Source organism: Corvus cornix, chromosome 1A (genome assembly GCF_000738735.6).
Source record: "Corvus cornix cornix isolate S_Up_H32 chromosome 1A, ASM73873v5, whole genome shotgun sequence".
In the NCBI taxonomy this organism is placed as follows: Eukaryota; Metazoa; Chordata; class Aves; order Passeriformes; family Corvidae; genus Corvus; species Corvus cornix.
In genome coordinates, this window is record NC_047057.1 from 65,250,045 (window position 1) to 65,272,580 (window position 22,536).

At 42.4% G+C, this 22,536-nt stretch overlaps 1 long non-coding RNA gene across 1 annotated transcript; it reads left to right on the forward strand.

The window, feature by feature from the left end:
• The first annotated feature begins 10,706 nt into the window (after window positions 1-10,706).
• LOC109146163 lies at window positions 10,707-19,626 on the forward strand. Its single transcript, XR_002048029.3, has 3 exons — window positions 10,707-11,435; window positions 12,475-17,051; window positions 19,366-19,626. It is a non-coding gene; the product is annotated as an uncharacterized LOC109146163 (long non-coding RNA).
• The last annotated feature ends 2,910 nt before the right edge of the window (window positions 19,627-22,536 follow it).

The following is a 22,536-nucleotide window of genomic DNA, read 5'->3' on the forward strand; positions in this document are numbered from 1 at the left end:
CATGTGCCATGGGAAAAAAAAACCCACCTTTATTCCCTGGATTAATCACTCAGAGCAATGTGCTAAGTACACTGAGCCGTTCTTTTTGTGGAACATGAGGATCAAGCCTTTGTTCTTGGCAGCCACGTCCTTCATGCCGTGCATACTGGAACTCACCGCTGTTATTTTTCGTTCCTCACAGAGAGCAGAGCACTCTGCAGCAAAAAAAGGGGCAGCTCCTCCCAGAGGGGCCTGTGCTACAGCAGCAGCAAACTCCCAGGAGGAGCCTGAGGTCATGAGGGTCAAAATAAAGGTCACAATGAAAGCCTGATGTGGCACCTCTCTTCTGTAAATGCTGCGCTGAACTTGGAACCTTCGTCAATTTTTATGGGTGGTGTTCAGATTGAGGCTCAGGAGTGGGAAGCTGCTATTAAAAAAAGGAAAATAATGGACTGCCTAGATGTATCAGATGCAGAGACATTGAGGAGGAAGGATACAGAGGACTTCAAATTGTACTTTTTTGACAGTGAAGAACTTTGAGTGGAGCCTGGGGCAGGATGGCTATTGACATTTCCACCCTTTTGTCTCTGTCAGTACCCTGTACCCTGTCTATCCCATATCCTGTGAGCAGGTTTTACCTATTTTTGAGGGGTTCTGTGAGAGAAAAATGTAGTTATTTTTGCCTTGCCACATTCACTGGTGTAGAAGAGAGACACAGCCAGCAAGCTATTTTATAAAACCCTTACAAAATTGCATTCTTGCTTTCCTCGCTATGAAAATTTTAAGTGATCAACACAGCAAGACTGCAGCTGATAGGGATGCCTTTTCCTGGCCTTAAAATCAAGAATCAAACACGGTTAGAAGGAAAAAAGGGATTTTACTTCTGTATTTATTTTAAGGATCCCTGCAGTGCACACCCACAATAGATCTCGTATAACATTATAGGTCTTATTAATTAGCATGTCTATCAAAGATTCCCCAATGAGAGGCTCGAGTGAGCCCCCCTCCCCAAGGAACCTTCCCCTGGATGGTTCTATCTTAGTTTACAGAATGTGTTCTGGAGAGGACCTTGGTGTCTGGGGCACACTGATCCCTAACTACGAGGCTTCTGAGATGTTTAGTCTCCTAGCTTGACAAAATATGTCTAAGAATGTGAGCTAAAAAACACTTAGAATACAAAAGCTGTAAAAAGGTAAATAAAAGGGGTATAAAAGAAAAGGCAAAAAATCATCATGGCATCAATAGGAAGTTAGTTCTCCTGCAGACCACATAAACCAGTCACATTATCCCTTTGTCAGGAGTAGATAGATGCACGGATTCCTTGTATAAATTCACCTTTGACTGATGTGCCTCCAAATGCCTGGGCCAGAATTCACAGAGAGATGAAGGCAGCAGCAGAGAATACCCTGCTGCATGCTAAACCTTCCAGCATTAAATGGATTTTAAAAGCACTGTTTTTTAGAAAAGAAAGGACTCATAACCACCTGCAGTGGTTTAGCTTTACAAAATGCAGTCACTCAGTGTTAACAAAGTTACTCTTCCTATTTGTCAGCAGGCACAGAAACCTTTCAGGGCTCCACCCAGAACTGTGCAGGCACTGTAGAGTCATCAGATTTGGTAAGAGTTCAGCCCTGCAGAAAACAGCTGCAGCCATGAGTGCAAATCTTTTGCCCTCAAATTAGTGGAAGTCTGAAATAAGAGCTGATCTTTTAGATTGACCTTTTAACACTCAATGTATTTATATGTCTCCTCTGCAAAATGAGGACGAGTACCTACTTATCAAATTTATTTTCACATTTGCTTGATAGAACCATTCCTCTCTCATTTAAAAATATTTCTCCTTGCATTTGCCTTATGGCATTACAAGAACATAAATAGGTGATTTCCCATTAATTAATTTTTTTTTTTTAATCCTTATAAAATTTTGTCTCTACAATAACAAAGAACAGCCCCCCTGGAAATTATTTAAGCCTAAAAATTAAATATTTGCTGATTAAATTTATCTCTGGTTGAAAAGAAAAGCTGTAGTCCCTCTTCTGAGCAGACAAAGCATAAAGCACAGCAGCATCTGAGCAACATAGTCATCAAAGCCACTAAACAAACCCTAAATCCAGTTTTAGCAAACCATAGAGTAGCATTTTAAAGTACTCTGGGAGCAGTTTCATATTACCAGCAGCTGGTTTAAAATAGTAACAGGACCATTGTACCATCCTCTAAACTAATGATTCTATCATAACAAAAATATTTGCATGAAGTAAATGGACATTGAGTAACTGTGGACTTCTGTACCCGTGATTGCACAGTGTCAAATGGCAAAAACAAGGTGGAGAGAACAGGAAACACCTGAGACAAAACGGCTTGTACCCCTTTCCATATTGCTGCTTAGAACAGTAGCCACTTATCATTTGAACGAAGACAAAAAGACTTACTTCTATTACCACAAACCCCCAAAGCCCACCCTCCCATACCTAAATAAACATAGTTCTTCTTTCTTACTAATGTGTATGACTGGTACTTCAAGCTTTTTACTCTCACATTATTTTGTTTTTCTAATTGTTAATGAAGTTAAATCTCTCCAAAAATTTGGAATTGATGTGCTTTGAGTTTTTCAGTGATGAAATTTTATACCACCTCACACCCTGTCACGGTTCTAAGACATTGCACTGAAGGTCCCCTGCAATTTGGGATGGAGGTACAGATTAAATAACAAATTCAAATTAGTTATTTCAAACACACCTGGAAAATATTTTGAAAACATAATGATGCCAATGAATAAAAGACTGTGCTCTGGGACATATGTAATGATTGTTGTTATCATCACAGAAATCTCTGTAAGAGAATTTGCTGCACTCTGAAGGAGGCAGTGGAGGAAAGAACAGGCTTTGAAGATCATCTCAGTGCAGTGTACACGAGACATTCTGCATGTCAGGTGAAATACATTTTAAAGTGAAGCTGGATACTCTCCACATTTTTCTGTAGAGATGTCTCGAATAAAAAGCTTAGAAAACTAGAAGTTTAGAGTGCTGGAATGGCAATGAAGCCTGGGGCTGATCAGGGCTGCATCCACATAGCCTAGAGCTCTTTCTTTGCTACTGAATGGTTTCCGACAAAAGATTGAACCCAACTGTTTTATTTAACAAAGGAAGGATAGCAGATGATTTTTCATCTCTTCTACAGGAAGCAAAATACCTCCTCTTGCTTAGATCCGTGGAACAGGGGCATGTCATGGGAACGCCTTTGTGAAAGAGAAGGCTAAGGGGGCAGTTTCCTTCCTTGTGCTGAGCTGGTTTTGTCCTTTTAGAAGCACCATCAATGAGCTGGAGTTTCTGGACCTGTGTTTTCAGGTGACTGTAACTGCTGCTTGCTAAATACCCTTGCACATGCCTTTGGGTTGTGGATCCACCACCATAAACTCATTTAATGCATGTCCCTATGCAGATGTGCAGTTGGGAGGCAACAGCTTAAGTGGGGTTCTCTGATGTCACCATCCTGTGCTGGTTTAGTTAATTTAAATAACATCTCGTTTTAAGCAATTAAGTTCTTGTTTTTTCTTAGGCTCTTGTTTCTTAGGCTCTTGCTCAGAAAATCATCATGATCCTCTATAAAAATATATAAGTACTGATGAAATGAGCATCCATTTGGACCTGGAATGATTGCTCTACTTGTGTTAGTTTGTATGACTATTCACTGCATTCACTGGGAAAGACCCAACCCAATAAAATTTTACATTTGTATTTTTACACAAGGTAGCAATTCGGACTGTGTAGTTACTAAAGGGCTTGAGAGCAAGTTGGAAAAATTAGTAGAACTATTCCTAGCCATACACATATTGCAAGTGTGCCAGGAAACAAGCAAAGCCCGATTTCCCAAACATTTTGTGTGATGGGAGCTTCAGCTGGCCACTTCCTCTTCCCCAGTTCCTTTAGCTCCATGTTCTTTGTTTTCAGCCCTAGACTGAACATCCTCCAGCATCCCTCGTTTTGGGGCAAAGTAGCTGATTTGTCCCCGTGCTGTTCTTGTGTGAGAAGAATAATCATTACTGGTACAAATTACAGCAAAACCTGCCCTATACCATTCCAAACCTTCACGTACTGTACCTAACCATTGCTTTTATCACCATTGCTGATAGCTTCTCTATTGGTTTTGGTGCAGCACTTGAATCAATGAATGTTTTCTTTGCCCGTTGGGAACTCCCGTCTTTGTATATAGCATACTAAAACCTGCAGATTTCCCACACAAAATCCTAACTAGATTCGAAGTGCTCTGATTTGTGAAGAACACATAAACATGGTGTAAATTCGCAGTTCATCCTCGCTCTGATTTCTAATTTGTCTTCAGGCAGGTTCGTTTCTAACCGAGCAGCACGAGAGGTGTTCGATGGCAGTGAGGAGAGCGATAAACACCTGACCTCTAGTGGCAGCTGTCTGGGCTCGGTGGGAAGGGAGAGGGCTGGAAATGTGGGGGAAAAAGGGATTATGGAGTAAACTGGAACTGTGAAGTGGAGCCTGAACTTCCACTAGTTGCTTTGTCAGTTTTTGTTTAATTATCTTTTCTACCGAAATCTCAGTTCAGAATCCAGGGTATTTCTGTTTCTGAAACTTTTCTTCGTGTTTATTACTATGTTTAAGAAGTGTGTACTATGTTTAAGAAGTGTTTATTACTATGTTTAAGAAGTGTGTACTTTACTATGTTTAAGAAGTGTGTACACATTTCCAAAAGAAATACAGCAATATCCTAACAGATTTTGTATCTTCATATAGAAAGCTTTTGGTAAGTTTGTCAATTTTGTTGTTTCCCCCCCATGCACACACAATTATTCAAGAAGGCCATTTGGGTCCTCATTAGACTTCATTTCTGCTCCTCAATGACAGAACATTTCCCCGGTGAAAATACATACTTCACTATCAGCACTCAGGACATCAAAGCTTTCTTTCCTATTGGGCTAAAAATACAGCAGCTATTCCATAAACAAAGGTCATAAACTTACTAACCAAGTGGTTAACACAAATATTAAATCCCCTTCATTGAGAAACAACAGTCTTGTTTTTAACCCCTGTAGGATTAAATTTCAAAGTGTTGGTTTACACAAACTTTCTCCTAAGCAAAAGACCATTGTCTGGAAGCTATGGTTAAACCTACTTTTCACTACAGCTTTGTGAGGCCTTCAGACCACCAATACAATCTGTTAATGTGACAGTGGCAAACCTGCAGGAGGACTGGAGCAATGGCATCATTATTTTCCAGTTGGAGTTAGAGTAACTCATGCTTATTTCCTGAAGCCAGAGTGAAAATGAAGCTACAAATGACTCAAAGCGTTCTGGACATTATAAACAAGTCAATGCAGCCATATGAAGAGATGATTTCAGAAAAAAAAAAAAAAAAAAGCTGTGCAAATACTCTAGCCCATTTAAATGCTCACATTAATTGGGACGTGGTGGGGTAAATCTGGGGTTTCCTTATGGCTGACAAGTGCTGATTTGAGAAGGGCATAGAAACAGTACTATATTGTTTAATGTTTTTCATAAAAGACATTAAATTATCATAGTTATGTCCAAAAATCTTATTATGTTTGAGCCATTTATATGTTTTCTATTTAATAAAAAAAAAAATCTGCAATATTTTTCATCTAGTAGCCTCTGAGAATCTGATTTTTCTTCTCTCTGTTGAGACTAGTTCAAACTCTCCTTCCTTACCTTCAAGGTGCTCTGGCACAAGCCCAAAATACCCAATGGCTTGTCCTACACAAGACGTCCAAGTGAATTAACAAAAAAAGATGTGAATTTAAAGTGAGTATAACTCGAGCATATATAATTTCTCTATGGACACTCATTTAGGAGTCCGCTGGCCATAATTACCTTAACTTAATTCACACTCAAAGTGAATTAAACTGAAGTGAAATAATGGTTTATCAACATGGGAGAGACACTGTCCAATAAGCTTGGTGTAAATTCACAATTCATCAGCTGCTGTGCTCTAACTTCCCTTGTGGAAATGCAGCATGCCCTCAAGGTGCCTTTGTATGAGGTAACTTAATTTTTTTAGGGGGAAAAAAAGGCTATATATGGAAGTGTGGGCTGATTGATAGCAGGTGCAGAAGTGATTGGATTTCAATGGTGCTACACTGGAAAAAAGGTCAGCATACATCATCTGTGCAGCTGAAGTTTCTCTGCCATTTTGGGACCACAATGGCACCTTCTGTGCTATAGGGTCTGTTTTGAACTGCAGAAAGCCAAATAGCATTTTTGATGTTTCCATAGCAGGGGAACAGCCAATTAGTACTGAGTACCTGGTGTACCATCGACTCATATTTTTATTCACTGTTCAGTAAATCACCATGGAGGAGTGCAGCGAAGCCCTAACCATTTCTGAATGAAAACAGCCAAAAGCAGTTATATACTAACATTTACACTGTTACCCATCTTGATTTAACTTTACTGAGTATCTTGGTATTAATTTCCCCCTAAATGATTTCCCACCTTTCTTTATTCATTAGATTAAACAGCATTTTTCTGTTAGCATAAGCAAAGCAGTAAGAAATATGGAGAAATATCCTATTTGCAATACTCCTTTAAATGTAACCAGCATCGTCAGGCAGCCTGTGACATTATTACCCAGTTAGGAAAACATCCCTGGCCCCATTCATTCAGCCGTTCCTGCTCATTTTTCCAGGCACAGAACGTTTGTGCCGTAGCAGGCCTTGTCAGATTTGGAGCCCTTCCAGTACCTGATGAGCATATTAACAGTGCTCCCATTCATGGCCCAGAGCCTGCCAGTTCCATCTAATTTTAGGGAAGTTGCTATTTATAGTTGGATGGCTGTGCTCGCTCTGGTGAAAGCCTTGCCACTGCTGGGCGTGGGGGGGAATTTATATTTTTGTGCTGTTTTAGTTGGCACATGCAAAGTTCATGGTTGTAATTCACCCAAGTCCAAAACACTCTGCCATCCTCCTCAAGGAGCAGTGATGCTCCATGTGAGGATTTACACCAGGAACACTGTGGCACTGTTGGCTGTCTCGTTCTCATCCAGCCATGTGCTGGCTGTGTCCATGCACAGGTGACCCAGAAGTCAGATGACAGTACAGAATCATAATCTTTGCTAAACTACTATATGCAGAAAGGTTTCAGGGTCCTAAAGATGGGGGAGAGGGGGAGAATGTGGAGCCAAATCTCTCTGTGCTGTAACACCTGTAGTATGGGTTGATCAAAGTGAATTCCTTTTGCCTTGTTTCCAAAGAGCACATTAATAGCAGTAGTTATAATACCTACCTTTGCACCACAGGATCTTGTCAGAATTTATTCCCTAACTTTGCAAGTAGTGTTAAATGCTGAGAAAAGTTATGGGGAAGAGATTCTCCAATGTAGACTTGGTGGTCAAATTTACTTAAATAGGCTATTACGACTTTGGCATTTCATTAATGTACCAAGAACTAACACTACACTATGTATGTATGTACGTGTGTGTGCGTGTATGTATGGAAAACTGAGAGAGCTGAGAGGAAATCAGCATTACAGTTCATTTTCTCATGCAGAAAAACTGCCACATAAAAAGTGAGAACTCCAAAACTATTTCATTTAGAAATACAGTGTTCAAATCATACATAGTCTGGTGCTGTGAAGTTGTATAATGACCCTTGGGAAAACATAAGTTGACCTCTTCCAGTTCAAAAGATACTTCATTATGTGTTTTAGTAATTGATAATTTCTTCCCAGTTTTATTGGTGTGACAGGATGTTGGTTGAAAAACTAAATTCACTTTCTGTAAATTGAAATTGGGGTTCAGCTAATTTTAGACTTTCAAAACAAATCCTGACTTTGGTAGAGGAAGGTTTAAGTCACAGAGTTTCAGTCAGATTGTAGCGTTTTGGCTTTAAAACACCCAAAGTTGATAGTGTCTACTCTTGTTTGTCTCTACATAGGCCTCTGGTGTGCGTAATATCCATTTCCTAGATTTGTAGGAGGTACTTGCAGGGGTTGTTGACTCTCTTTCTGATGTTATAACTTGCTGACATAGAATACATGTGCTGCTCATCCCTCATTCTTGCTCCAATAGACAGGAAGACTTAGAAGCTGGAACAGATACAACTATGAGAGTAAAAAAAAAAAATCCTTGTACTCATCAATCTTAATTGCATTCCAGTTCCTAGTTAATTTGTGTATCACAACAAAAAAGGAACATTGAACCAGCAAAGATTCTGGTTCAGCTGAAATTCATATTCAGCCTGGCTGGGATTCTGCTGAGGCAGAGCTGAACTGGAACTGAACCAGAAAAGCAGTTGAAGAAAGAAATAATGGCATAATTCTGTGGCTAATGTGGTTCACGGGACAAAAAGTATTCTTTTCTCTATTAAATTGTAGCTGACTGCTGCATGTGATAAAGCCCATGCCCCATGGTCCAGCAGCCATGGGCTGGCAGAGGACTGTAATTTCTCTGACATTCAGAGCCAGAAGTGTGTTTAGCGGTCAGTAAGTGTTCATCTCCCGCCCTCCTCTCCAGCTGAAAAGAGATGTTCCAGGAAAACGAGGGGTTCAGATGTTACTGCAGATACAAACTGCAGTGCTGCCTAATGAGAATCACAGGTAAAGCTGTAACAGCTCTGAGAGGGCCTTAGATTAACAAATATTTATACTGGTTTGAGCACGAGTTAAGTCCATGAGGATGCGCCTTGTGTGTTACTGGCAAGGTAATACTGAGCAATCCTTGCAGCTGCAGGAGTATTTGGGGTTTTTTAGGGGTGTACAAAGAGGGGTTGTGAGTTCAGAGGGTTTCAAGCTTCTTGTCACCAGCAGCCCCAAACCCTGCAGGGTGGGTAGAGCACACACACGTGTCCCACTGAAAGACACAGCAATGATGACATCTCATCCGCGTCTCAAAGCACCGCGTGGGACCAGGGGAGGCAGCCCTTCTGCCCTGTGCCCGCACCACAGGTTTTCCCTTGTGCACTCAGGCCAAAGGGGCATCCCCTCACAGACAGATTTCCAAATGCTTTGATTCAGCCACTTCTGAGAACCTCCTCCATGCACAGCTTTTCATAAAAAACCCCACCACAATTTGAGAGACTCCTTCCTGCATAGGCTGTCAAATCTCCCTCCTTTCACTACATCAGCCTTTCTGGGTTGCCTGTCTTGGGTGGCTTTATGTTGTCTATTAAGAAAATTAATTATACTGTCCTTATTGTTTGCATTTTACGTATCTTCGCAGCCTTCCCAGAAAAAGCTGACACATTATTGCTCTTCCATGAATTGTACTTTCTTCCACATGTTCTTGTGACCCATGGAGACATTGTGCTATTTTTCATTATTATATTCAGGCCCAACGTGGTTTCTCTCCATAAATGCCTCCAGTGAAACCTAAAACATCATCACCTGTTGCTTGGCACTGTACAAGGGAGAATAAAAAAACAATGTGGTGACCAAACCCAGAAGCTTCTCCTGGCACCACCTGGTGGGTTGGGGCTGGGTTTTACAAGCACAGAAACTCAATGTCTCCATCCTTCTTCCTGGGTTTTATCTGGCACTGGTACTCCTACTCATCCCAGCCATTTTAGAGCATTGATGAGTTAAATTATAGTGACTTTGTGGAATGATATTGAACTGATTAGCCAGCATAAAATTAGTGGCTTTTCATACACCTGTGGTACTTGAAGATTTGGTGAATTTTCCTTTACGGAAAACATCTGGCTGGCATCAAGGCAGGGATTATAACTTCAAGGAAGGTTTTTGCCTATATGCTGAAACAAGACATTTTCCTCTACAGCTAATATTTGCCTTTTTTAGCTATTCTGAGGTAAAGAAATTGCTTCCATCTTTCCTATCCCCACTCCAACTCTTTATGTTTGAGGTGTATTCTAGTTTATTGTTCCCAAAGCAAGAGCAGCAAGATCATTCTTCAGTCTCGACTGATGCTGTGCCCCTAGAAAATTTAGACTTTTATAGTCATGGCCTTCCACTCTCTCTTATGGCAGTAATTTTAGGGTCTATAAACACTGACATCTGTATCCAAAGTAAAAAGAATTTGAAATATTGAATGGATCTGTGTCTCCACGTCAAGGAATCTTGACAGCTTCTAATTTCCTTTTGCAAGTTCCTAGCTGCTGCAGTTTCTCTCAGTCGGTATGAGCCAAAGCAGTTGACTTTTTTTGTACTACCATGCTGCTTAGGACATTTTCTGATCAGTGGCAGCCAGCTGGCCAGTGGCTTTACCCATCCATCTCATATTTCTGAACATTAAAGCTGGGCTTCCTAATTTGCCCAGACACTGTAGCTGCCCCAGAGGTTTTATCTCCTCAAGTCTATATCACCTGTAATTACTTCTTGGGAAGCCACTTGATGTTAATTTTAGTATTTTTAGAAAGCATCCAGCTCTTATTTAAGACTATTTTGGTATTTTTGATTTTTGTGTGATTGTCAGAGTTCAATTTCTTTAGCTGCAGCAGTTAATCAGCTTTCAAAATCTTGCCTATTATTTCCACTGGGGAGACTGACAAAGATACCACCTGTACTTTCCTTTTGTAGACAAGGAGAACATCAGTTCTGTAACATTTTTCCCCAGCCAGACCTGTTACGCATTTTTTTCCATGAGCATCTCACCGTGGCTTTTAAGATTTCATGCTGTGTAATTCATTTTGAACAAACCCTTCACCTGAAAGGTTAAAATTTAACCAAGCAGCTAAACTGCTCATGTCAAAGCCAATACAAATAGGCCTCCACTGGGGACTAAAGGAAGTAGTTTTGTAATTCAGATTTTGGGGGGAAAGGAGCATGAAATTGAAACAGAAATATTTAGTAGTGCCAAAAGGGGAAGTAACTTCTTTTAAAGAGCAGCTTTATATTAACTCAGTAATACTTGCTGCAAAAGAATTGAAACTTCGTATAAAAGCACTACTGTACATGGAAAACTTGTTAAATAAGTAGTAAGGGAGGAAGGAAGATGTGAAGATGGAATCATACTGGGGGTTTGTAAGTCATAGCTAATGTTTCAATGCTGATCTTTATACTTTATACTGCTTCTTTAGGGACTTTCTTAAACAGAATTTTCTCATAATTTAGATGCCTCAGTTTCTACCTTTTGCCAAGAAGCTTCATGTGCATCTCCCAGAATCTCAGACAAGTCTGGCAGCTGAAGCTGTACCCCAGATTCCCAATGTCTGGAAGCTGAAGTGTTTGTTTTGTAGTTGGGATGCATCTGTAGATGTGACACTTCCACACACATCCACGTGTGTGGTCACGGATGCCCCAGCCTCATCATTCTCCAGCTTCTCTTCAGATCCAGTTTATTTCAGCTTGATGTGTTATATTAATCTAGTATTTCATTTTTCATTCTTGCCATCTTTAATGCACACACTGACAGTCCTGGTAGTGCTGAAACATGATCTTCTGAGCAGCTTCCCAGTGTCTCTCCCAAGCCCTCCCTGCCAGCTCCCCTGTACCTCAATCTCCAGTGGATGTTTACACCTGCAGGTCAGTAAAAGCATTTTTGAAGCCTCTTTTCCCCTGTTTTCCATGACTGCCTCTTTCACATGATGAACTTAAAAGCTTCGACAGCTGTTGAATATTGAATTGCAGGAGACCTTCTGCTTGGTTTGCAGAATCTCACACTCTCAAGAGTTCAGCTACTGCTTGAGACAAACTCTCACTTTGAAGACCAATTCACGTGGAGTTATTTTAAGCCAATGTATACTCTCTTCACTAGAAGATGACCTGCCGAGCAGGAGGAATTTGTATTTTGAAAAACTCAAATCAGATTGATCAGGCTCAGCTTCAGACTCTCTCCAGCATCAGATTTCTATCTCCTGACTAAGCCAACTTCTTCCACTAGAAGTTCATTTTTCTCCCAGCTCAACTAATTATTTTTTCAACCTGATTATCTTGCACATATGCAATCTCTGTTGAATTTCCATCACCTGTTGAATCATTCCCTATATCGTCCCTTCCTCCTGCTTCTAATTTTCTATTTTCAGGATTCCTTTCTCCTTTAGGAGAGGATGGACAAATATCATTCAAGTTTCATTCTTAGCTTGGCTGGCAGCACATTTAGCCCACTAAAAATTTGCTTTAGCATCAGGCTGGACACATTTCAGCATTCAGGGCATTAATTACAAGCACCAATTCTGCCTTTCAGTGACTCCTGTATGTTAAGCAATGCAAACTTAAAATAGATAAATGAATAAATACTTTTCTACACTGAGTCTATCATTCAATTGGAAGGAATGTAAGAAAAGATAGGTAGAATTTTCTCCTCAAAATGTCCATTAAATTTTGTCTTTTACAGAATATTACTATGCTTTGAATATTGGGATTTCTTATATGATTTGAACTAATTTCTCCCTGCTTTACTCTTTTTTTTTTTTTTTTTTTTTTTTTTTTTAGAGGTCTCATCTTTGTATAAGAACCTTGCAATAGGAGAGAGTTAATCTCCGTTTCTGAACTTGTTTTGGTACTGAAATTAATTCTGTATATTGAAGCTGAATTTTAGATTTTTTTTATCCTTTTATTCCAGTATCTGCATGAACATATTGATCAGGCCACAGCTACTCAAGACTTGTTGGGATGAACCTGGAATTTGATGCCCACTTTTGGCCCCCCAGCTCAAGAAAATGAAAGACATTGGGAGACACTGAAGAACTGGAGAGGGTCCATTGGAGAGAGGGTTGGAGAACCTGACCCATGAAGAAAGGCTAAAGGAAGTGGGTTTGTTCAGCCTGGGGAAGGCAAGGCCCAGGATGGGTCTAGTCAGTGTCTCAACACCCAAAGGAGGTGGTTCTAGAGGAGATGGAGACATTCTTTTCCAAAGGATTTCTGGTGCCAGGACAGGAGGCCATGGGCACAAGACAGTTTAGGGGAAATTCCTTCTGGATATAGGAAAAAACTAATTCTTCAGACAGAAAATAATTGAGCAATAGGCTTCCCAGAGAAGAGGTGGGACCTTCCTTAGTGGAAATATTAAAGATTTTGCTTGACAATGCTCTGGATAATCTCATTTAAGGAAGAAGAGGCAAGTTCAGGCTGCAGCATGCAGTGCTAAGAGAGACTTAAGGCACAAATCAACAAAAAACTGCATTTCATTAAATGTTTATAGAAGAGCAGGGCTTGTCTGGTGCTAAAGCAGCAGCAAGACATTTCCTCAAAGTCACCAAGCTTCCTGAAAGCCAAAACATCATGCACTGCACGAATGCTGCCATAGCCATGAACTGCCAAACCCAGTGCCTCGTAAAATTCCAGCAGTGCCTGCCTACTCAGAGCACAGAAGGTGTCGCTGGCTCGCTCAGATGAGGCGAGTAACTCACGAACTGGTAGGGCCAGGCATGTAAAGCAATGGGAGCTCAGTGCCTTTGGGGATCAGGAAGTCTTTATACAGAACCGCAAGGCACTCGCTGCATGCTGACAGCTGGAAGGCTTCTGCAGCGACCCTGAAATCTAAATCATCCAGTGCCTCCAGAAGAGGTCTATGTATTTCAGATGCCAGAGTGAGAGACTGCATCAGCAGATATCTATCTATCTATCTATCTATCTATCTATCTATCTATCTATCTATCTACTTTTAGTGAAACTTTTTGCTTGGCTCTGGAGCCTGCAGCATTTATTGCAGCCAGGGAATTGAGGTTTCCTACAGCCCACAGTTGAGATGAAGGACACTACATAGCCAGAGCACTGTTTACAGACCTTCAGTATTGATTTCTGCTTGTAGCTATGAAGTAGAAAACTACAGGTATGTTTAGGAGTTTTTGGCTTTTTTGGACCTAGATATGTCACCAATAGAAGAAGGAACATTTTCAAGGCTCAGAGGTGATCAGAATTTCTGTTATTCCTTTATCCGTATGGTCTGTCTATGGGTGCATAGGAAAGAAGAGGCTGTGTTCTCCTGAAAGTGTAAGGCATAAAGCCACAGCAAGTGTGAAAGGCTCAGTCCCCTCAGTCATCCTCTCACTGACTGTTCTTACAACGTTTCCTGGCCCTGCTAAATAGAAAAGTTAATTTTTGTGCCCTCAAGCTTGCTGAAGCCTTGGCAGAGAAGCATACAGGGTGATCCCTGTTCTACAGAGAAAAACATCATGTGCCCCTTTCTATGCTGGTGCAATGTTTTGACCTTTCTTCCTTTAAATATGCATTACACGGCCCAGCAAGAAGTGTGACATAGTTTAGGCTGTGACTTCATAATTTCATTCAACATAAAATACGAGTTTTGTGTCCCACTGGAATGGTTATAATTGAGCACACAGATCAAGTGCACAGGCAAGAGGCTCCTGACAGGAGAAGTGGGACCTGATGAACATCTTTGTGGCTCTTGCACAAGCCAAGTGTGTCACCGAGATAGGGAAACACAGTGCAAAAATTACTACATGATTACCCCTAGCAAAGTCTGCTGTCAGCTTGGGCTGCTTTCAGCTGAAGTCCAGCCCTGGCCAAAGTGGGGGACCCACACACACACACAGACTCTGAGATTGATCTCCACTGTGCTTCTGAAGCCAAGTCACCCCTGCAAAGAAAACACACCAAAGAGAAAATCAGCTAAAGGACAGCAAGTGTAGCACTGTGACAGCTTCTTACCAAACTCTTTAAAGCCAGTGCTCCTGCCATTAAAAAAAAAAGCCTTTCACAGCTTTTAAACATAACTGAAAAAGTCCTTTCAAAAAATGAGGCTGTGTCCTTCCCAGGATCCACCCTTGGTTGAGACAGGAGTGCTATGTACACTGTGCTCATCCACATAAGCCTCTCACTCTTACGGCCAAGGGCACCACAGCACCTTCCACAGAAACAATCTCCACTGATTTACTATAACAGCCAGGGGAAAATCATCTCTTTCTGAGCACTTTGAATATGCCCTTCCCTAGGTCTGTTAATGCATGAGGCGGGATCCAGTTGTTCCTCCTCACCTTCTCTGCATCATCAATAATGAAAGACTAAGCTGAGGACAACCACTTGGCAAAAACACAGGAACTCCTGATGAGGGGAGCCATCAAAACTACAGTGAGGAAAAAAGGAGGTAGCATGTTCATATTGTACCAGGTCTTGCCGTATGTCAAATTATCAGCTTGTTCAAAATACACAAGAACTGACTGATTTAGATGTTACACTTAACATGTGCTGTAGGGTTAGTGTTCCTAAGAGGTATTTGTTTTGATGTCATGATAATCAGCACACACTGTGAGGATATAAGCATGAGAAATTCAGTAATCAGTTGAAAAATAGAGAGCTGGGGAACACAAGGATCCCAAGGCTAGTGGGAGGCCAGACATCTCCCCTTTTGGCAAAGTGACATCACTCACCCTTCTTTGGATGCCACTCTTGAGGAGACCTGGAATCTCAGGAGAACACCCATAGCTGAGACCTTCTCAGGCAAAGCCCAGGCTTTGAGGAACTGCACCTGGGAAAGAAATGGCAACAATGGTGTGACCAGCAGAGTATCAAACCTCCTGCGGATTATTTCCAGCAACTACTCTATTTGTTTTAACCATATTCTGTGTAGAAAACTAAAGGGGTGCTGCTTACTTTATCAATGCGAGTCACCTGTGAACTTGGTCAAGAGGAGGCAGTTTTGTGGTGACTGTCAGTGCTGATGTCTGCCTTACATCTCACAAGAGTCCAGGCTTCTAAAAAAAGGTGCTTCAAATCACTCGTGGCCTGTGAAATTCCCAAAGAACATCTGGGGACCAGCCTGGTTCAACCCTTCTTGCTCTAGAAAGAGCTTACAGTGTGAGCAGCAACCAGCAGCTAGAGAACTGGAAAGGATGTTGCTCTGGAAGCTTACAAGAGCAGGTGAACTACTATACGAACTGTTATGTGCCTTCCAAAAAGAAACAGACCACCAGCATCCCTCCCCCCAAATAAAACCAGCAAAACCCCCACACCATGGGAACCTTGCTACAGCCCTAGGCTAGAAGGGAGACAAATTTCTTTCCCCAGCTAGAGAAATAATGATAATAAACTGAATGAAAGGGAGTACACCAGACCTTGTTTTAGTAATGGACAGAATGATACTGTAGCTAGAGGAAATGACAGCCCTCACCCAGAAGAGAAAAGGCTCCCGTTCTTGGCTTCTGGTTCAAGATCAGGCTCTCAGCAGTAGTCACTGGCTCAGGAGTCAGTTGTTGGCTGTAATTACAGCTTCCCTCCCCCTTGCCAGCTGTTTCCCTTTGCAGTTTGAGGCAGTGTTTAAGTCAGGCCATGGTCCTGCAGGTGACTCCCTGCAGCTCTGCCCTTGTGCTCAAGACACCTTGCACCTGCTGCAGGTCTCACATTATCCGTCTGCAGGCTAAGGGCAAGGCCTCTATTTTTCTTGTGTGCTACAGTTTAGGAATAATTGATGAATCTATGTAAATAAAGCTATAAAGTAGAACTGCTTACAGCATTACTTTCCTTGTCCCACAGTCCTAGCAATGGAATCGGGCACAGCTTTTGCTCCATGTCTCCATGAAGGACTCTCACAAATGATTCTCCTTCAGCACTGAAAGCAGAGGAGCTCTGCAGGACACCACTGACCTGGAAAACCCTCAGCTGGTGCCACAGCAAGAGATGTCAGGAGACAGAAAGGCTGCCCGGATGAATGTGGGGTTCCTACCTACCCTGATGCTGTGTGTCTTTCTGGCACTCTGTGTTCAAAATTCATTTAATTCACCAGTGGCATTTTGGGATTTCCTACATGTGCTAAATCGTAATGAAAGACATCCGCTGATGGCAAAGTCTCTGGGCTCAGAGGATTATGTGGGGTAGGGCTGCCTGAGACAGCCCAAATCCACTTGAGATTGAAAAGGTGTGAGCAGTAAATAAAAGGAAATCCCGGATCACCATATAGTGTTCAGCTCCCACACATTGACCTCCTTTGGTCCCTTCTATATTTTGTTAAGATCATATTTCTTTACGTGCTGCCTGGCTTAAAAGCCATCATAAATCTGTGGCATGCAGCAAGAGTAAGAGGGAAGGCACCGTGTAATACAAGGCACTCTAATTCCATCCCAGGCACTCGGAGGGAGCCGTAAATCAGTTTGGAGAGGCCTTGGACAGGAGAACTCGGGGGAAGGTTGGAAGGCGGCTGCAGCCTGGCCCCTGCCACTGGAGCCCATCTGCCCTCGGGCCAAGGTGAGCACACCTGCCTCAAAAAAAAGAGTTCCGATGTCTCCAGATTGAACAGTGATAAAACTACTTTAAATATTCCTTGGGGAAAAGCACACCCGCCTGCCTTTGGTGGGAATGCCCTGTGGGATGTGCCACACACTGCAGGTGGGAGCATGGCCTGGCCGCCACTCACGCCGTGCGTGTCCAGGTTTGCCTCCACCTGGCGTCACCTGTGGACACCAAGCACCACACCTGGCTGGGCTCACTTGTGGCCAAGCCTCTCTCGTGTCCCAGCTGCAGACACAGCTCTGGGTCAGGGAAAGCTCCACCATCACCGTGGGCCTTTCGCAGCTGTATGTGAGTGATGGCTGGTTTGGAGCGTGTGCCCACACACTCACCCAAACCACTGCAGATGTAGCTCTCCACTGGAAGTTTGGGAAGAGCTGGAGCTAGGGATATGCTACCATATTCTACATAGTAAAATCTCTTTTTCTTTGCTCTAGTGGGAAAAACCTTTCAAGTGTGGAAGCTTTCCGAGGGAGACTTTCCTAAAAATAATTTTGCTCAAGTTTTAATAAAAATTTTGAATAATCTTTTCTTTTTTCTGCCAGCTAGTATAATATGATGGATGTAATATTTTTATAAGGTTTCTTTGTGCTACAGTTAAAACTTATTAAACTTTGGAAAAGTTGAATTGCAAAGGGGAGTGAAATGCATTCAAACTTCCAAACTCAGACTCGAAGTTTTGCTAAGATGCAGGAATAAAAGGTAAATCACTGAATCCTGGGCCATCAATCATTTTATTCTACCCATGGTAAAAAGCAAAAAAGAGGAGAGAAAAAGAAAATACAACCAAAGTTGTGGCCATGTTGAAACTTTGGATGAAAAAAGTTGTATAAAAAGGAGGAAAAATATATGTTGCAACCATGAGTATCCTATGCCAAACCTCATCGGAGGTCACTGGAATGAGCCAGCAAGCCAAGCCTAAATAAAAATTGGACCTGTGGGATTCCCCATCTGATTTTCAAATAGTCACTGTTACACTATCATTTGTCAAGCTTGCAGGGTAGTTTTTTACCAGATGTGAGAAACACAGTACCAAATCCAGGCTGAAGCCAGAGAAGAGGGTATGCTTCCACACAGGAATAATCTGCTCAGGAAGGACTGTAAAGTCCGAGACTGGACTGAAACCTCCCAGATCCCTGAGTGCTGTGAAGTGTGTTTTAATAATTTCACTACAAGTGAGACGTTCTCATCATCAAAAGCGAGATGTTCAAAGGACCTGTCTTACTGTGGAAAGGAAGGGTTAAACTGCCTTTTTTCACAAAAGGGAAATTTACCATATCAGGAACAATTTTATTTTCAGTTTAGATGTTTACATTGAGAACTGTCTAAGAGTGGTACTTTTGTGTTACTTCAAAGTGCATCCAGTGTTTCTCACTCTCTCCTAAGTGTTAATTAAAACCAGATATTAATGTGTAAACTGCTGCTCGCTTTCAGCTGATTGAGAAACCTTGTTAACACACTTTGTTTAGTTTATGAAGTCTCACTTGGGCTCCTTGAGGATGGAAACATTATTGTTTACATTTGTATAAGCAAGCTGGACAGGGAAAATCCAGAGCAAGAACCTCTGGAACATGAACATAAGACACAGCAGGAAACTCATTTACAACTGTCTCTTCACCTGGTTCCTTGCTGGGTTTTGGTTTGTGTTGGACACTAGGCATGAACAGTATCCCACAACCAAATAAAAGCCTTTATACCATCAAATGCTTAGCACAACTGGTGCTCATTACTTTTAATTGTAGAACAATTGAAAGTGTCTATGTGACTTGGGAACACAGATTTCTTTGAAAACCAGTGGCTATTTTTGCCTAGGTTTTTTGATAACTTTGTCTTGCTTTATTAAGCAGTGCTGGCACTGATATTTTGGTGAAATCTGAGCATGCACATCACTGAATCCCAGATCGTCACAGACATCTTCCTAGGCTCTTATCTCCCATAGTTTTTGCAATGGAAGTTTATATCTGGATGCCTTCATGGATAACCATCCATGAGTCACATGGATCAGAGCAATGCCAATATAGCTTGAACATGTTTTGTTAATGATTTTGTCATTCAAGGTTAGTGTGCCACTCTTAGCGCTGGGCAGTTTTGGCCACCATGATAAGAAATACCTAAAGCTCTTAGAGAGCATGCAAAGGAGGGACACAAGGATGGTGAAGGATCTGGAGGTGATGCCTTAGGTTTTAGCTTTTATATTTTTCAAATTCTGTACTGCTTAGTGTGTAACTCTGAAGTTTCTTGTAGCCTGTTAACTTCTGCTCTCTCATGCTAGGTATACATAACAAAGTCTCTCTGGACCTGCTCTTCAAGGACACCCAGACCATCCTAGGCCCAGAAAGTATAAACCAAAGAGCCTCTAAGGGGGGAAAGCGGAGGGGAAATTACATCATTAAACGGAAACTTTAATTGGAGAATTAACCCTGATATGCAAAGGAACCAAACCTTTAAAAGTGTCAAGAACTTGTGACCTCTTGTCCATCTTGGGGTCCATCTGGGTCCCCAGGGTGTACCTTTGAAGGCCTTTCAAATAAATACCTACTTTTATTCCCTTACTCATGTCTAGTCTCTGTTTCTAGGAGGCCTCTTAAGGCATCAGAGGGGCCATATGAGGAGTGGCTGAGGGTACTTGGTCAGTTCAGCTGGAGAAAAGGGGATTGTGGGGGACCTCATTGCAGTCTGCAGCTTCCTCCTGAAGGGCAACTCCGATCTTTGCTCTCTGGGACCAGGGACAGGACCCAGGGAATGGCTGGAGCTGTGTCAGGGAGGGTGAGGCTGGGTATCAGGAAAAGGTTCTTCCCCCAGAGGGTGCTGGGGCACTGAACAGGCTCCCCGGGGAATGGGCAAGGCCCCAAGGCTGCCAGAGCTCCAGGAGTGTTTGGACACCGCTCTCAGGGATGCACAGGGTGGGATTGCTGGGGTGTCTGTGCAGGGCTGGGGGTTGGACTCAGTGATCCTTTTGGGTCCCTCCCAACTCAGGATATTCCACGATTCTCTGTCTACTTTTCACCTCCCAGTAAGAGCACAATGCTGGGACCAGGCCCCTTGTGAGAACCCTTTCCAAGCCCAAGGGAGGGCAGGGCTTTCTGAATTTCCCAACGAGCACCAGCTCTGTCCTTGCAACCACAACTGCCCCTCCTGTTTAGCAAGATGTGGTGTGCCATGTCACACCTGTACCAGCACAGACTGGCACAACAGCTACAGTCTTACTGGGCATTCAGATCCTCCCCCAGTATAAATACCCCTTTGCAATTTGCCCTTTCAGCACGGTGCCCAGGAACTACTCCTGTGTTCTATGGTTTTGCCTCTCTGCTGCAGCCACCGAGGAAGAGCCCCAGCAGCTGCACTCCATGGCACCCATACACGGGAGCAAGGCTGGGTGTTTACAGGTGGGGCTGGCAGCACGTCATTAGGGTAGTTATTAGGATCATCTGCAAACATCTACCTTTGCTTTTGTGTTTTGCCAAATGAAGTAAAAATTTTTACACTGGATTACTGGTTTCAGAGAATAAGGAGGTTTGCTCATGTTTAAAAACCCAACAAAACTGTAAGAGCCTTGAAAAGGAAGAAGAGGCAGAACACACATCCACGCAGTGGAGATCCAAAGTTCAACAGTGGCTTCAATGTCAGAGAGCTGCTTAATGTCTTCTCTGTGCCTTGTCTCAAAACACCATGCATTTTCTCCAGGGCACAGAAGGGAAACTAATACTGAAGTCCTGGCCTCATGGAAAATCCTACACCCACCATTTTTTACCTGGCCTGTTATAAGCAAATGTACAGGCATCCAGCAAGATGTATTAAGCTTCTGCTCATCGATGAATACTTGCTGGCACACTAAATCCAAGAGAGATGTTTAAGCAGACACACACTATAAAAGTGCATGTCATGAAACACATTTCTCATGTGATGTTATGTGTACTCATGATTAAGCTTTCCTCACACTTGATGTGTGTGTCTGTGCAGTTGCACAACAAACAGCATGAGACCTCAAGAAGTGGTAATGCTGACTTGAGTTTTAAAAAAACTCAGCAGTTTTTCCCTTGTGATTCCAGCAGGCCAAGCTGCTGCTTACATTTGGATAGAAACATTTTCAGTATGCGGTTCTGGGAAATACTCAGTGCCCCTGAGTTGTGCTTTCAAGTTTCTGTTGGAGTGTCATTAGCTGTAATGACAGCCACTGCGAAGGACAGGCCTGGTTATCTGCAGGCTCACACGCTGCCAAGTACAGGCACATGGTTTTGCATTTACCATTGATCCTAGAGAGGAGAACACTATGGATATTTTTGGCCCTTTATTTTAATGGGATTGCCAGAACGACTAGAATCTGAAAACTCACAGCTCATTACCAAGAGCAAAATGCTGACCCAGGCAGAGCCAGAAGATTTGAAAAATACTTCAGAGTTGAGATCTAACAGGCTGCTGTAGAATGTCGACAGCGTTTTCCCTCTGTTAACCCCACTGTCCCAGAGAGAACATTTGCTCTGTAGTTACTGAATGCAAGACTGTGCTCTCCAGCCCGTTGTGCATCCTGGAGAGCAGCACGATGCTTTAGGCTACACACAATGCAAATACTATCCCAGCTTCTCTCATGTTCACACTGCAGCCCTGGGGCTGCAAGAAAGGACCTGCAGTGCTGCATTAAGAGATGCAGAGCCAGAGGAATGGAGAAGATTAAAACCAGCCAGAGTATTGCCTGTTCTTCTGTGGGTGTTTCAGACATGCACCAACTTTTCCTCCTGTACCAACAGCCTTTCCCATCTCTATGAACTCAAGTCAAATAACCTTCCAAACCTTTGGCAAAGGTATGAAGGAAAGGCCCTGTTTCAAGGTGTTGAATGACCTCAAATACCACCTGACTCCAGATAACGTGTGGTACTTTTGGACCAGAGAGGCAATAAAATACCCACTTTTGCTGCTGACTGTACCATGAGTTATTCCATTTGCTTTCACTGTGCATGTCACATCTCTCCCAGCTACAGAGATGAGGGGGAAGGTATCCAGGGAAGGCGGGCTTGCCTTTGTGAAGCACGGCAGACAGAAACACAGGATTACAGCTACCTTCAATTTTCACTCTGGTCTACAGTAACAGGATGCTGTACAATCAAAATAGATACTAATGGTTATACAAAACCAGTCTGATACCTCTGGCCTCAAGGAAACCTTAAGGTTTACAGACTCCTATTTTTGGGTACACTTTGCATGTGGGAGAACAATTTCTATGTCTACAACCAAACCCAGCACCTTGTTGTCATATTCGCTTTCTTCTGCAGATTTTTCTTGTAAGACTCTGAAGTTCATATTCTCAAAATATCTTTAATGACCAAACATTTTTTGTCCATAGTTTTTCAGATGCAATTTGTGCTTTTTAGATAGCAGAGAATTCTTTCAGGGGCACTAAATGTCATGAAATGAGCCTGTTATGAGAAACTGAGGGACTAAATAGATG